Source organism: Rattus norvegicus, chromosome 2 (genome assembly GCF_021556685.1).
Source record: "Rattus norvegicus strain SHRSP/BbbUtx chromosome 2, alternate assembly SHRSP_T2T, whole genome shotgun sequence".
Lineage (NCBI taxonomy): Eukaryota > Metazoa > Chordata > Mammalia > Rodentia > Muridae > Rattus > Rattus norvegicus.
In genome coordinates, this window is record NC_141535.1 from 190,790,688 (window position 1) to 190,806,880 (window position 16,193).

Sequence of the window (16,193 nt, forward strand, 5' to 3'; positions counted from 1 at the left end):
CAAAATTCCATGGCTTCCAGATTTGAGCAGTTTGGGAATATAGCTGCTTCACATATCTGTATGTAGGACTCTGTGTGAGTATGCTTTCAACTCCTTTGGATAAGACCATGAAGTGTAGTTGGGGGTTGTATAGTAGAAAGCATGTAGCGTTTTATAAGAAACTTCAAATCTGCCTACATTGTCTCACATTCCTAACTTCAATGGCTGGGAGTTCCTGCTGACCAGCATTCAACTCTGTGGGTGTTCTGCACGCTGACTGTTCTAACAGATATGTATGTCATTAGTGTTCGAATTTTCATCCTCCAGGGACATATGGTGAGGAGTGTCTTCCTTATTTGACATCTGTAAACATTCACGAAGTGTCTACTAAGGTTCTTAGCTCAATTCGAATATGGTTGTTTGTGTTTTATTGTGGAGTGTTTTCCTTAAAGGTTTATTTTATTTAATGTGCGTGCGTGCGTGTGTATGTGTGTGTGTGTGTGTGTGTGTGTGTGTGTGTGTGTGTGAGAGAGAGAGAGAGAGAGAGAGAGAGAGAGAGAGAGAGAAAGAGAGAGTATATACCTATACCGTGTGCATTCAGCTGTCTGAGAAGTGCAGAAGAAGGTGTTGGATAACCTGGAACTGGAGTTATAGGTAGTTGTAGATGCTGAGAACCAAACCCAGATTCTCTGCAAGAGCAGCGAATGCTCTGAACCATTGGGCTATCTTTCCAGCCCCTATGGTGCAGTTTTAAGAGTTCTCTGTGTATCAGGGATACCGGGATGACAGGTATCATGCAAATATCTTCTCCCAACCTGAGATTGTCCTCTCCAGTTCTTGCCTGTCCTTCTCGGAACAGAAAAACAAAACAAACAAAAGACCACATTATTTTGAAGGAGTTCAAACTATCAACTTTTTCCCATAACCTTATCTTTCAGGTCATATCTAAAAGGATATTTTCAAATCCAGGGTCATCTGGATTTTCTGCTGTGTTACTGTGATGACTGGTGTTGTCAAGCTTGCAGAACCCAGAGAGATGAGCTTCTGGTGCCTATGCGGGATTACCTTGATTAAGGTGAGGTGCCATTCCCTGGCTGGGATCCTGGTTTATAGAGTTGGGGAAGGAGGTTGAACAGCTCCCAGTCATGGCTCCCTGCTAACTGTGGATGAGATGTGACCAGCGACTGCAAACTCCTGCTGCTGTCTCAACCTCCCACCACAGTGCACCCTTGAACTGTGAGACGGAAGGAACTGTGTCTCCCTTAAGATGCTTTGCCAGAGGATTGCACAGCAACACTGGGAAGACAGCTGAGGCTTGGACTGTGTTCCTGGACTTGAATAGCTTTATACTTGAAAACTCGGGTTTGCGGCCCATTCCAGTTGTTGTTTGTGGAGCTCCTAAGATCTTCATCTAGGTTCGACTCCATGTGCATCTCTAGTTGTTTGGGGAATCACTTGGATTGAAGCAATATCTCCAATTGGATTCTGTTTGCCTTGTTAGCAGAGGTTAGAGGATGAATCTTTATGCATTTACTCTCAGGCTTTCTATCCTGTTCCATTTATCTATTTGTCTATTCTTTCATTAATATCACACTGCCTTGACCCTTATAGGTTTATAGTAAGTTTTAAAATTGGGCAATTAACCTCCTCCTTCACCTCCTCCACCACCACCACCACCACCGCTCCTTCAATATTGTGTCTCCTATTCTGTGTCTTTTGCCGCCCCACATAAACTTTGAAATGACCACAAAATAACTAGTTAGGGTTTTGTTTGGCGTCTGTGGTAGTTTGGCTGAGACATCCTTGATAAGTCTTGCACATTTGAATACATGGCCCTCAGTTGGTAGTTGTTTAGGGAGGATTAGGAAGTGTGGACTTACTGAGGAACTTTGTCACTGGGGGTGGACTTGAAGGCTCTGAAAGACTTGCTCCATTTTCAGCTCTCTCTGCCTCGCTCTTGGGCACCGGCCACCATGCCTTTGCTTCACGGTCATGAGCTCTACCTTCTGGAACCATAAGCCCGAGACAGTGCTTTCTTTCATAATTTGCCTTAGTCCTGGTATTTTATAACAGAGAGTAACTAATAGAGTGTTGAGCTGACTCTGTAGATCAGACTCAGAAGAAGAATTGGCATTTTGACTACACTGAGTCTTCCTGTCCATGAACATAGACTATCTCTTCATTTACCTATTTTTTTCTTTGATTTCTTTCATCAGTTTTGCCATATATATATATATATATATATATATATATATATATATATATATATATATATATATATATATATCTCAGGTTTCCCTTTGGGGAGAGAGAGTGAGAGAGTGTTTTACTTTTTTAGTGCCAATACAAATGATACTGTATTTTCTCATTCAAATTGTACTTCACATTGGTACATACAAGGGAGCGATGTACTTTCCAGTATTAATCTTGTACTCTGTAACCTTGCTAAATCTCTTGTTGGTGTTTCTGGTGTTATTGTTCATTGTTTCAGATTTGTTACATGGATGTAACAAATGTCTGATGTTACATAGATGTAACAAATTTCTGCGCGCGCGCGCGAGAGAGAGAGAGAGAGAGAGAGAGAGAGAGAGAGAGAGAGAGAGAGAGAGGGAGCACTTTGTTTTTATTTTGTTCCCAACCCATGTGCCTTTCATTTTCTCTTCTTTGGCATCACCGGGAGTTCCAGTGTGGCATTGAGGAAAACTGGGAAGAACAAATATTAGTATGTGCTCCCGGTCTTGGAGAGAAAGGTTTGGGTTTCCCATTAGTAAAGATGATGTTATCAGTACATTATTTTGTAGATTGCTTTGTTAAGTTAAGGAAATCTTTTTCTACTTAGTCTCAGTTAACGAAAACTGTCTTTTTATTTTTTTTAAAGTTATTTCATTTTTCACAGCCATTCACAGCAGTACATTGAGCTCCATAGACACAGCACTGAAACAGGCAAGAGCTGGACTGGCTCTGGGCAGCTCTGGGCATCATGGAGGAAAAACTGGGCAAAGGAGATGCTAAGAAGCCCAGAGACAAATGTCTTCATATGCATCTTTGTGCAGATTTGCCAGGAGAGGTACAGAAGAAGCACAGGTGCCCTGTCAGCTCCTCAGAGAGTTCTTCAAGAAGTCTGAGAGGCAGGGACCATATCTACTGAAGAAAAGCAGAAACACGAAGACGTGGGAAGGCTGACAAGGCATGTTATGAAAAAAGAAATAAAAACCTATATTTCACCCCCCCCCAAAAAAAAGGGAAGACCATAAAAGTTTGAGGACCACAATGCACCCAGGAAACCCCTTCAGAATTCTTCTCGTCATGTTCTGAATATTGTCCCCCAAATCAAAGCAGACCGTTCTGGCTTATTCACTGGTGATGCTGCAAAGAAACTGGGAAAGTCATGGGGCAGCGCTGCGGAGGGCAAGCAGCCCTGTGAGAAGAAGGCTGAGGAGCTGAAGGAAAATCCCATGCAGTGAAGAAAGAGGGAGTGCTCAGGGCTGAAATGGGCAGGAGAAAGAAGAGGAAGATGATGGGGAAGTTGAAGAGGAAAAGGAGGACAAAGATGGTGAACAAGATGGTTCTAATGCAGTTTCTTTTCTTCTTTATAAAGCATCTAAACCCCCCACCCTGTACACGACTCACTCCTATTTAAAAAGAAAAGAAAAAGAAAAAAATTAAAAGGCAAGCTGTGAGAGCATTGTTTTTAAACTGTAGTGTCTTTTTTTTTTTTTTTTTTTTTTTTTTTTTTTTGGTATAGTTAACCAACTGTGCCTGGTGCAGCCTGAGGTAAATTAGTGTACAAATTTAAATCAGGTCTTGGTGGTATACAGCACAAATGAGTTATATATGGGGACAGCAGGGTGGGTTTTGTTTTTTTCCCCCTATCTTCAGTTGTCTCTGAGGCTACATTATGAAAATAGTTGTTGTTCAGTTAACTGAATACCACTCTGTAATTACGAGAATAAAAATCTCAGCCGTTTTGTTGTCATTCTGTTTCTAAGTAAATTCATTTTTAAAATTAGTGCTCTTCCATAGATCCAAAGGGTTTCTTCTCCAGGGGAGGCTCGTCTTCTGCTCTTGCCCATTTTGGGTCACACGGAATACTGCCGTGTTTAGCTTTTGATAGAGCCAGCTGTTAGCTTTTATCTGCACACCCTGCAGACTGTGACGGGGGAGCAAAAGCTAGAACAGCTTCATTCATCGCTCAAATTCCCAAATCACGATCATCTGAATAAGAGATTCCACATAGCCTGTTGGAAAGCTAAGAGTGATCAATTCTATCACACCATGGGATTGTTGCACGGAAACAATCTGAAAGTCATCCTTGCCGGACTAATAGAAAAGCCTGTCCTAATCCTTATATGAGGACTCTGTGTTCTTTACCACTACTGTGTAATGGTGGCTAAACTCTGCAGTTCTCCTATTAAAGATGACCTGAGAATGGATCCCCAAAAACGTGAGCTTAAACTTCAAGACTGCCATATTAAACTCTTTGTTGACATTAGTTCCAATGAAGGCCATGAGACCACTGGTTATATTGTCTTTGCCCATTTACCTAAATAATGGTTGCTCAGGAAACTCCACTGTTTAACGGTCTTTTTAATTAGTTGAGTCAGCTTTTATTAGAAGATTGCTACATTTAAAACTAAAGCTAGGGTATATTTTTCCTATATTGTGGTTTGTCCCTTCATAGACAGACAAGGAAAGAAGACTAACTTTGCATCGTAGCACTAGCTGTCCAATTCACTTGACTCCTCTTCATAAGACTCAAATTCATTCGTTAGTCACATTCGTCTGCTTAGCAGTTTAGGAGACAATTTGTCAGCTTTCTGGATTTTTTTTTGTTCTTTTATTTTGTTTGCTTTGTCTTGTTTTGGAGGTTTTTAGTATTTACTTTTTTGTTTGCTCGCATTCTCGTCCTCTTGAGTGCTAGTATTTTAAGTGATCTTGTCATTTCCCATGCTTTTGCGATGAAGTGCTATTATATAATTTTGACTTGGGTTCTCTCCAGTTGTTTTGGTTTTTGTTAAGTTGAGAAAGAATACTGAACTTATATCCTGGATGATACTAATAAACTAATAATTGCAGAGGTTTTAAAAATACTTTTTGCTGGAGAGATGGCTCAGTGGTTAAGAGCACTGGATGCTCTTCCAGAGGACCTGAGCCCCCACATGGCAGCTCACAACTGTCTGTAACTGCAGTTGCAGGGGATCCAACACCCTCATATAGGCATACATGCAGACAAAACACCAGTGTACATAAATTAAGCATAAATAAATCATTAAAAAATAAAAGTGAAAGGTGTGTGCCATCGTGCCTGGCTAAAAATATTTTTGAAAAATATCTTTCATCTTTTGAAACGACCTTGTAATTTTTCTCCCTAGGTTGATAAATGTGATGGGTTGTATGAATTGATTTGTAAGTATTGACACCAGTCTTGCATATTCAGGGTAAATCCCACTGTGCTATGGTGTGCTCTTCTTCTTTTTTTTTTTTTTTTTTTTTTTTTTTTACATTGTTGAGTTCAGCTTGCAGAGGTCCTGTTGAAGGTTCTTAAGCCTGCACTCATGACAAGGACTGGCTTGTGGCTTTCTTTTGTCTTGTCTAGTGTGTCCTCCTAGAAACCACTGGGAAGTACTCCTTGATTCTATCTTCTGAGGGAGATGTCAGAGAATTGTACAGTTTCTGCACCAAGTGTTTGATAGAATTCACTGGAGCATCTATTTGGGCTCTGTGCTTTCTGTCTTAAGAGATATTAGCTATTAATACAGTTATTGTTTCTGAGATGCTGTCTTGTTATATGGTCCAGTCTTGCTTCAAACTCACAATGAGTGTTCTTGCTTCTGTGTTCCAAGTGCTGGGATAATAAATAGGTAGGCACTACTATACCCCACTTCTGGTACAATTTCTAAATGGAGACAGCGCTTTTGAGATTGTTGATTGATGCTTGCATGAGTTTCGCAGTCTGTCTTTGGAAGAGTTTGCTCTAAGCTTACCATATTTGTTGGCACAAAGCTAGTTATCCTTGCTATTCCTTGATTACGTTTTTAACATTCTTGCAATTTGTTTTGGTTTTATTCTTTTTTTCTCTGTTGACTTCTTACTTTCTTTTTCTTTCAAGGTGTGTGTGGGTGAATACATGCGCAGGTGCTGATAAGAACAGAACAAATATCAGATCGGCGGCGGCACTGGATTTCCAAGCAGTTATGAGGTGCCTGATGTGGGTGATGGGAACCAAACTCAGACTTGGGTCTTCTGCAGGAACAGTATGTGCTCTTAACTTCATGTCTTTGTTTTAATTATGTTGACTTTTTCCTTTGCTTTATTTTTCTTGAATATGCTTCAAATTTTATGTATTTAAATTTTTATTTATCTTCTTCTGCTTAAGATGAATTTAGCTTGATTTTTCATTTTCTAGTTTCCTAAGGTCGAAACTTGATTGGCTGACTTGAATTCTCTTTTTAAAACCTATCTACTCAATGCTATTAATTTTGTTGTGAACACAATTTGTGTTGCATCCAGTTGCTGTATTTATGTTCAGCTCAAAATATATTTGAATTTCTCTGGGATTTTATTCTTTGACTTGTGTGCCATATTATGTCCACATTCAAAAAGAATCCCAGCTATCCCCTCGTTAATGGCTCTTAGTTTAGTTCCATTGTGTTATAAGACCCCTGATCTTCTTGTCTCCAGCGGTGAGGGTGAAGCCTCTCCTTCTCCTTGCTGCCCCACCAGTGTAAGCCCCACGATTGGGTGTGGGCAAACTAAGCATCATTCTAGTTGTATTGTTTCAGAGAAGTGACTACTCGTTCACAATGTGCTCTTAATCTCGCATAACCTTTGCCAGCCTGAAGTCTGACTGAAATTAGTAAGTTATTCCCACTTTCCTTTGAGCCATATTAGTGCAGTACCTCTGTCTCAGTTCAATTACAATAGAATCTACTGTAGGGACTGGAGAGACGGCTCAGCAGATAAGTCACTAAGGCATTCATTAGCATTTTCTGTTTCTTGTCCTTTTTTGTCTTTTGTTATCTTCTGTTTTCATTTTAATTGAGCTTTGTGTATTACGCTGTTCTTTCCCCTTTCCTGGCTTATTGTTACGTATATGTTTTATGGTGATTATGTCACATTATACTTTACAATACATATTCACAGACAATCCAAAATCCAGGCCTACTCTTAAGTAATATGCCACTTAATGGGTGACATAATTTCTTGGTAGTAATGAAGGAATTCCAATTCCCGTCTTCCATCCATCCTTTGTTAAATCACTGTATCTCCTTTCACCTATACATAAAAGTACACATACATGTGCTCAGGCATACACACTCAGTCACATGCACACACAGATGCACACACACAAATACCTTATTGCAGTTAACTATTGCTATATGCTATGACAATTAAGAATAAGAAAGAGAGGGGTTGGGGATTTAGCTCAGTGGTAGAGCGCTTGCCTAGGAAGCGCAAGGCCCTGGGTTCGATCCCCAACTCCGAAAAAAAGAACCAAAAAAAAAAAAAAAAGAATAAGAATGAGAAGTGGATTTTGCGTTCATTTATTTATTCTCTAAGTTTTAAAAAATTTATATAAACCAAACCTGTGATCTTTGTAGTTTTTCTTTTTTCTAAAACACTTCCCTTTCTTAAAGATCAAGTCTGCTGTAACAACTTCCTTCAAGTTTCTTTTTTTAAAAAAGATGTTATTTATTTTATATATATGATGAGTACACTGTAGCTATCTTCAGACACACCAGAAGAGGGCACTAGATCCCATTACAGATGGTTGTGAGCCACCATGTGATTGCTGGGAATTGAACTCAGGACCTCTGGAAGAGCAGTCAGTGCTCTTAACCTCTGAGCTATCTCTCCAGCCCTCAAGTTTTGCTTCTTACAAAAACATCACATTACCATTCACTGGAATCAGCTCTTGGTGGGATCCAGATCAACTTTTGCCCACTGACACTCTCAGCCTTGCCTTCTGGACATTTCTTTAGCCACCAATCCTCAGAAACACTTTCTACAGTGACCACATTAGACTGGGAAACAGGAAGACTGTTTTCACTAATCTTTTTTTTTCATGTAATTACTATGTATTAATTAGAAAATTATCTTAGTTTATAGGCGCTAAAGTCACATGCATTTGTTTTTGGTTGTTTTCACTAATCTTGAGTCTTCTGTTCTGATCTCTCCAGACCTACTATTCTTAGTTCTGTAACAACCTGCCTGCAGGAGCCCCTGTTCCCACCCTTCCTGTACTCCCTGAGAACACCAGTATCCCTGGCTCTTTCCTGCCAACCCCCCTCAGCCTATCTCCTGGCCCATCTCCATTCCTTTGTGTCATCCACAGACCCTCAAAAGCACTTTCTACCAAGGACCCCAAGGCCACCACACTTGCCTTGGATCCAGAGTGGGCAACAGCAGCAAAGTACAGAACACCCGCTCAACAAAGACAAGATCAGGTGTCTACATTGAGAAATACCATAACTCCAGATCCGAGACCTAGATATAAAGACCCAAACAGGGGGCTGGGGATTTAGCTCAGTGGTAGAGCGCTTACCTAGGAAGCGCAAGGCCCTGGGTTCGGTCCCCAGCTCCGAAAAAAAAAAAAAAAAAAAAAAAAAAAACCAAAAAAAAAAAAAAAAAAACCAAAAAAAAAAAAAAAAAAAGACCCAAACAGGAACAGCCAAGACAACATGCCTCCTGTGGGAGCCAGTTACCCCACTGCAGTGGGCCCTGGGAAATGCAAGTCAGCTGAAGCACAGGTTAAGGACTTCACATAGCAATTAAGAATTTGTTCAAGGGCCATAAAGAGGACCTTCATGAAGACCATGAAGGCACAAACTGTTGAGAGAAATGATGAGAAAAGAGAACAATTCAAGACACGAAAGGAGAACTTACCAAAGGATTAGAATTATTAAAGGAACCCAAACAGAAACAAAACTGGAGATGAAAACCTTAGGACGTAAAAACAAAAGTAAACCCAAACATTGTCAGAGGTGAGTGTCACCAGCAGATTACAAGACATGGAAGAGAGAAGTTCAGGGTTGGATGACAAGGTAGGAGAGGTGGACGGCCCAGTCAAAGGAAATGAGAAATCTGAAAAAGCTCAGGTACACGGCACACATGAAATATGAAAGGAATGAGCCTATGAATTTGAGGGTTGGAGGAAGGAAAAGAAACCCTGGGGAGCAAAGGCACAGAAGAGACTGTTAACAAACTGTAGATGAGTTTCCACAATCTAAAGAAGGAGATGCCTACCAAGGAGCACGAAGCATACAGGACACCAGTCTGAACAAGAAAAAGAAGTCCCTATGCCACATATTAATCAAGACATTAAATTAAAGAACAAATAAAGCATATTAAAATAAAAGTTACAAGGGGAAAAGACCAAGTCATGTATAAAGCCAGGCCCATTAGACACTTGACTTTTCAGTGGAGTCTCTGGAAACCAAAAGGGCCTAGCTAGCTGTTCCACAAACTCTGAAAGAGCACAGATGCCAGCTCAGACTACTATGCCCAGAAAAACTATCACTCACAACTGATGGAGAGAAAAAAATGATAAAACCAAATGAAAGCAATGTCTATCTACCAATCCCGCTCTACAGAAAGCACTAGAAAGAAAACCTCAGCCTGAAGAGATTAACTGTACTCAAGGAGACACGAGGAATAAACCCAGAGCAGGAGCCGGGCAGTGGTGGTACAAACATTTAATTCCAGAACTCCAGAAGCTGAGGCAGGCAAATGTCTGAGTTCAAAGCCAACCTGGTCTACAGCAGGAGTTCCAGGACTGCCAGGGCTACACGGAGAAACCATGTAAACACAGAAAAACAAAAACAACAATAGAACATCCCAAACAAACAAACAACAACAACAACATAATGCCAGAACACTATGTCAGATGAGGGGGAGAGCAAACACCATAACAACAAAGTAGCAGTAATCAATAGATACTTCTCATTGATAATTCCGAAACTAAGGGTCTCAATTTGCCAATAAAAAGACACATAGTCTCAGTATTAGAAAACAGGACCCATCTTTCTGCTGCATCTAAGAGATACATCTTAACATTAAGGATGGAGGTTACCTCAGGGTAAAAGGACAAAAGAGATGTTCTAAATAAATGGGCTCAAGAAGCAAGCAAATGTAGCCATGTTAATATCTGACAAAAAAGACCAAACCAAAAGGAATCAGGAGAGATGGGCAAGGCCACAACATGCTCGTCATAGGAAAAATCCAACAGCAAATTATTGGAACTTAGACATCCATGCACTAAGTTCAAAAGAAGAAACACTGTCATAGCTAGAATCACATATTGACCGTCACAGAGGGGTAGGAGTGACTTCAATTCCCCGCTCTCACGAATAGACAGGTCGGCCAGACAAAAACTAAACAGAGAAATTCTGGAGCTAAATAATGTCATAAATCAAATGGACCTAACAGAAAGCTACAGAACTTCTTGCCTAACAGAAGATTATACTTTCTTCTTAGCAGCTCATAGAAATTTTTCCAAAATGGGCCATGTACTAGGACACAGAGCAAGTCTCAACAGATAAAAAGAAAACTGAAGTAACTCCCAGCATCCTCTCTGACCCTCCTGGATTAAAGCTAGTGGTTTGTTTTGCTTTATTCTATTAGCTTGTCTTGCAGTGCTGTTTTCTTTTCTTTCTTTCTTTTTCAATGCTGTGTGTACACCCCTGTGCATTCATGCATGTGGGCTTATGTGTATGTTATGTACAGTTCACATGTGAAGGTCAGAGGTTGCCTTTTATAAATTGGTTCTCACCTTCCTCCATGGGTTCTGGTGACCAGACTCCTGTCATCAAGTGTTTCCACCTACTGAACTGATCCTTGTAGTTGGCCCTTGTGATGCTTCCTTGATTGTCATGCATGATAACCCAGCATATCATGCTGGGTTAACTGAATAAAGAGACTTTTAATTAGGCAACTGTGGGTTGTGTGAGGAGAGAATGTATTCTTCAGAAATCCCAACGTCATTGGTCTCTTAATGAGCGCCCTCCTCTGGAGTGTGGATCCCATATCTGCTTCTCATTCTCTTACCCCTTTATGGGTGGACCAATGTACCCTGTGGGTTGAACATGGATTTTTTTTTTTATTGGTCAGATCACTTACTCTATGAGCAAATCCCAGCATGATGGGATCTTGTTAGTTTCTCCTGGGGAAAGATCTTGATTTGAAAAAACAGTATTCTATACTTTTCAGAATGGCTGTGTATTTTCTCTTCTTGCAAGATGTTTGAGGTTTTTCCCCCCTCAAATATCTCTGAAATACTGGTCATCAAACTCATGGAGGTGAAGTTCACAGTTTGAGGGCCTCCCTTGAGTAGTTATCCCCGAAACTGTGCCTGGGGTTAACTGCTGTAAAGAACAGTTCTCTGTGCCTCTGGCTTACGTGCACCCATTTACTTCGTGACCCCATCTCTGAAAAGAATGACTGAATTTCCTTTCCTATTATTTCTTTTAATTTTTAAAAAAAATTATTTTTGTTTTTGTTTGTTTATTTATAATTTTATTCAGCTTATTTATTGAGACAGGGTCTCCCTAAGTGACCTGGGCTGATGAGGAACTCATGATCTTCCTGCCCGAATCCTCTTGAGGCAGAGATTGTAGGAGCACACTATCATGCTTGTCTGAACTTTCAGTTCTTTTAGTGTTTTAATTCTTAAAATGCAATAGAGAGTTCACACATGAGGAACCGGGAATCATAACACTCTAATGAGACCTTCTAATTTGGAGATTGCGGCCTTCTGTTCTGGAAGCATTCTAGAATTATCTCATGTGCAATAAACCTTCTTCTGCTCTGCCCCTCTGAAATGTCTATCACTTACCTTATTTTACTATCACACTCACAATTCCCGAGGACAGTCTTTGCTCTCCACATATTCCTTTTTTATAGTTTTCTGTTCTTTTTCATGGACAGATAGTTCCCCATGCTTTGCGGGGCATTGAGCCTTGTGTGCTGTCTCATGTTGTTCTCTCCTGCAACTTTCCTATGCATTCGAACCACTGTCTCTCCCATTATTTTCTTCATCTCCGTCAGGGTCCATGATGGTCTGCTGGCATCTAAGAGTCCGGCAGCATCAGGGGCTGAACTCTCAGTGACAGGGTGGTACTCAGTGACCTCAGAATGTACCCCAGAGCCACAGAGCTGAGAAGCCTGGGTGTTCATGCTGTTAGGCTTCCTCTCTTCAGCTAATAAAACTTTGATGCTGGTGAGTCATCTTCCAATAGTTTGCCTGAAACTTTATCATGAACATTCTACCTGATCTCTGCCACCCGCACCCCCACTTTCAGTAGAAAACATTTATCTAACCTCTCAGATTTAATGACATATCCTGTTGTCAACTATTCCCGGTATCTTCTTACCCAGGAACCATGGGTTTTACCATCTCTGGAGAAGAACCATAAAAGCTTCAACTGGCAGCAATTGATTCTTATAGGGCACAGAATCAGAGGAGTAACTCTCCCTCTCCCTCTCCCCCTCCCCCTCCCTCTCCCTCTCCTTCTCCCCCTCCCCCTACCCAACTTTTGGGTCTCATATGTAGATCATGACCTTGAACTTATGATTCTCCTGTCTCAGCCTCCTGAGTCCTGGGATTCCAGCTATGTGTACGGTGTCTGACCCTGTTCCTTTAACTGACCTTGCACCAGTCTTCCGTTGTAACCTCATCTATCCCCCGGGAGAGACATGCTGCTTCCTCCAGTTCCTATGAACAGTCAGGATTTAATGCTATGAACCCAGTATCTTGTCTTTTTCCTTGCTGCCTTGGTATCTGTAGGGGTTTCGATGGAAATGGCTTTGTGGGGTGGTCTCCTGAGCTTCTAATGCCTCCAACAGAGACTTCTATCCATCTATCCAGGTAATGAATGTTAGGAAACTGACTCGGGTGGATGCACCTCAGAGCAGGCTGTGGGGCACCTTAGGGAACACTTATGATTAATTTTCATCCGGTGACGCCCTCTCCAATGACTAGACCGTTTATAGTTGTCACCCACTATCGAGCCACAGGTATACCTGGTGCAGGAGAGGGGACCACATGCACAGTGGGAACAGCATATACAGTGAGATGGCAAACACATCAGTGAGCCTTTGGAAGTAGAGTAGTCATGGCCCACTGAGCACAGAGATGGCGAACCCTGACACAGAGGACAGGTGAGGTTGTCTTTTTTTTTTAATGGGGTGGTTCGTTAGTTAGTGTCCTATTGCTGTGAAGACACCATGACCAAGGCAGCTCTTATAAAGGAAGGCATTTAACTGGGGACTCGCTGACAGCTTCTGAAGCATACTCTCTTATAATCATGGCGTGAAGTGAGAAGGAGCTGAGAGCTTTACATCCTGATCCTGACGCAGCAGGGAGAGAGGGGGGGGAGAGAGGGGGGAGAGAGAGAGAGAGAGAGAGAGAGAGAGAGAGAGAGAGAGAGAGAGGAGGAGGAGGAGGAGAAGGAGGGAGGGAGAGAGAGAGAGAGGAGGGAGGGAGGGAGGGAGAGAGAGAGAGAGGAGGGAGGGAGGGAGGGAGGGAGGGAGAGAGAGAGAGAGAGAACTAGACCTGTAGCAGGCTTTTGAAACTTCAAAGCCCACCCCCAGGATACACCTCCTCCAACAAGGCCACACCTTATCATCCTTCCAAACAGTTCACCAACTGGGGAGACCCTGTGGCGGCCATTCTCATTCAAACCACTGCAGATGCTATGTATACCTTCTTGATGAATGTGGCCAGCCCAGGAAGAACAGGGACAGCCTGAGAATAGCTGAGAGCCTGGAGAATATACTGCAGTCTCTTACAATAGTAAACCTGAAGGAGGAGCCTGTGGAAGCAGCCAGAGGTTGCTTCGCCCGAGCTTTATACCCAGATGATCTGGCCATGTAAGGGGTAACTGCAATATGAAGAGACCTGTGGATGCTGCTCTCCCCTAACCTCTGATTTGCTGGGTAAATTGGATAAAGAATGAGGTGAGGTGAAGGTGTTGGTTTGCCAGTTCTTAGAGCTGGGGGTGGAGGTGGGAGGTGGGAGGGGCTAGAGGGAAAGGGAGCACACAGTAGATATGTGCCAAAGCCTCCCCTTCTTGACTCTGGGCCAAGCCATCCAATTTGTACTGGCCCTGAGAGGTCCACGGCAGTGGAGGAGATGCCCGTAGATCCCCACGAAGTTCACCAGGATGAAGACGCTTAATCGCTCATAGAAACTGTGGTGAACTGCCTATGGTAAAGCCTTCCACCCAAGCCACTGTACCCAGCAGTGGTCTTTTAAGACAGACAACAAAATCCGTTCATCTGTATGAACCTCACCAATCCCATCCTTCGCTATCTCTTTGGCTGCTGTCTCCTGAGACACTTGTTGGAATGGCTGGTGGTAGTCTTCAGAGATCCCGCCGCCCTTTCCAAGAATGATTCGTCACATAGACGCTATGATGTCAGCTTCCAAGTGTTTCTACAGACTTAGAAAAATCATCTGAAAGACGACGGGTGCACCTAAAGGAGCAAGGATGGGAAACCAGTTCTGTTGGCCGACCTCCCCTTGTAGTAGGAAGAATGGTAAGAGTCGTCAGACTCTCACTTGGGATCTCGGCCACGCCCTCTGCACCATCCTCCCCTCTGTGTCTAGTTCTGCCAAGCTGTAAGTCTCAGGCTGATGAAGGGGGCTTATCTATGCAGCTATGGAAAAATCCACTTCTGTGCTAGAATGAGACTTTCAGTAATGCGGCTTCTTTGGAGTTTCTCAGGCTCCTGTGAGTAATCCCTCACCCACGCTCTGTATGTATGCCCAATAAACTCATTGGTTTGCCAGTTGGACTTCGATGGAGTTGTACTGTGGTCTGTTGCTATTGGCCTGTCTGGAGTAAGCAGACATTCACATCTCATGCAGGCTTGCAGTTGGGCAAAACATGACAATTGGAAAGGACTGTGGCACTGGTGGAAGCAATAGCTCTTTCCTCACTGTGGGTAAATCTGTGCCCTTGCTTCCAGTCTATTAGCAACTATTAGCTTAGTTGCTCTAGCTGGCTATAACTCAACTCAAATGTCACCTCCTCCTGGAAGTTCTCATGCCACCCCGTTTCATGACCCACTTCAGTCTATCTCTTCTTGAGCTCCCTTGCTCTCCTCCGATCTGTAATTGCCACTACAGGCTCCATTTGTGTCATTGTGTCATTGTGTCATTGGCCCACTGCCTTCCTGAAGCTGCCTGGATACACAGACGTCACTGTTCTTCTTGCTTCTAGTGTCTCTTTCTAGATTCTAGCACAGATTTACAGAAGAGTTCAATGACTGTCAAATGAACAAAGGAATGGTCATAAAGGGCCAAACATCGCGTGCTAGATGTGTCCTGTGCCAGGCAAAATGTTACAGAACAGTAGGAGAAAGGAAGGGCTAGGGGGATGGAAAAGAAGGAAGGCTTTCTGAAGGGATGCAGATAGAGAAGCTGTTGTACCAGGGTGGCCAGTGGACTCCAAGCTCATTGCTTGGGACTGAGAGATGGTGGAGGTGAAATCTTCAAATCAGAGACCCTCCCCTCTTCTTCTAGGTAGATCCTGTGATGACTGTTTTGTAACTGGAACTAATGTTTGAACATTTAGAAGGGCATGGGACATGGCTGGGCAGTGGTGGTGAACACCTTTAATCCCAGGACTTGATGGGTAGAGTAAGGTGGATCTCTCTGAGTTCTGGGCCAGCATGGTCTACAGAGCTAGTTCTAGGACAGCCCAGGCTACACAGAAAAACCTTGTCTTGAAAATAAAAGGGAGCAGTGGCCTAGGACTTAGTTGGTCTTTGCCCTAGTCACTTACTGGGTACTAAACAAGAGACACCAGATTGGAAGGAAAATGTAGCTGAGCCCTCACAGGAAGTCCTTAGTGTATTCATTCTTTGTGGTTTACCCCCAGAGCTTCCTGCCAGCTCTCACCCAGGCTTATCAGGCCTCAGAAGACAAGGAGAAGTGGGCAGACGGCGCCACAACATGCCCTATGCTGTAAAGCAGGTGCCTCTAGCTGACGAGTTTCCAATTTTAACTGAACACCTCCCCCAACCCCAGCTTCTCCAAAGGCGGGTCTGCCACAACTGCTAGTGGGGATGCTCTACCCTGCTCATGAGGGTCACCTACAGCACTTAGGAATGGAGCCAGAGGCCTATTAGCCTGCCCTTCGAATGTTGCCTGATGGGTTCTTGGTATCTCCAGTATCAGTAGAGTCCCCACCTTTACACTAACAATGCTA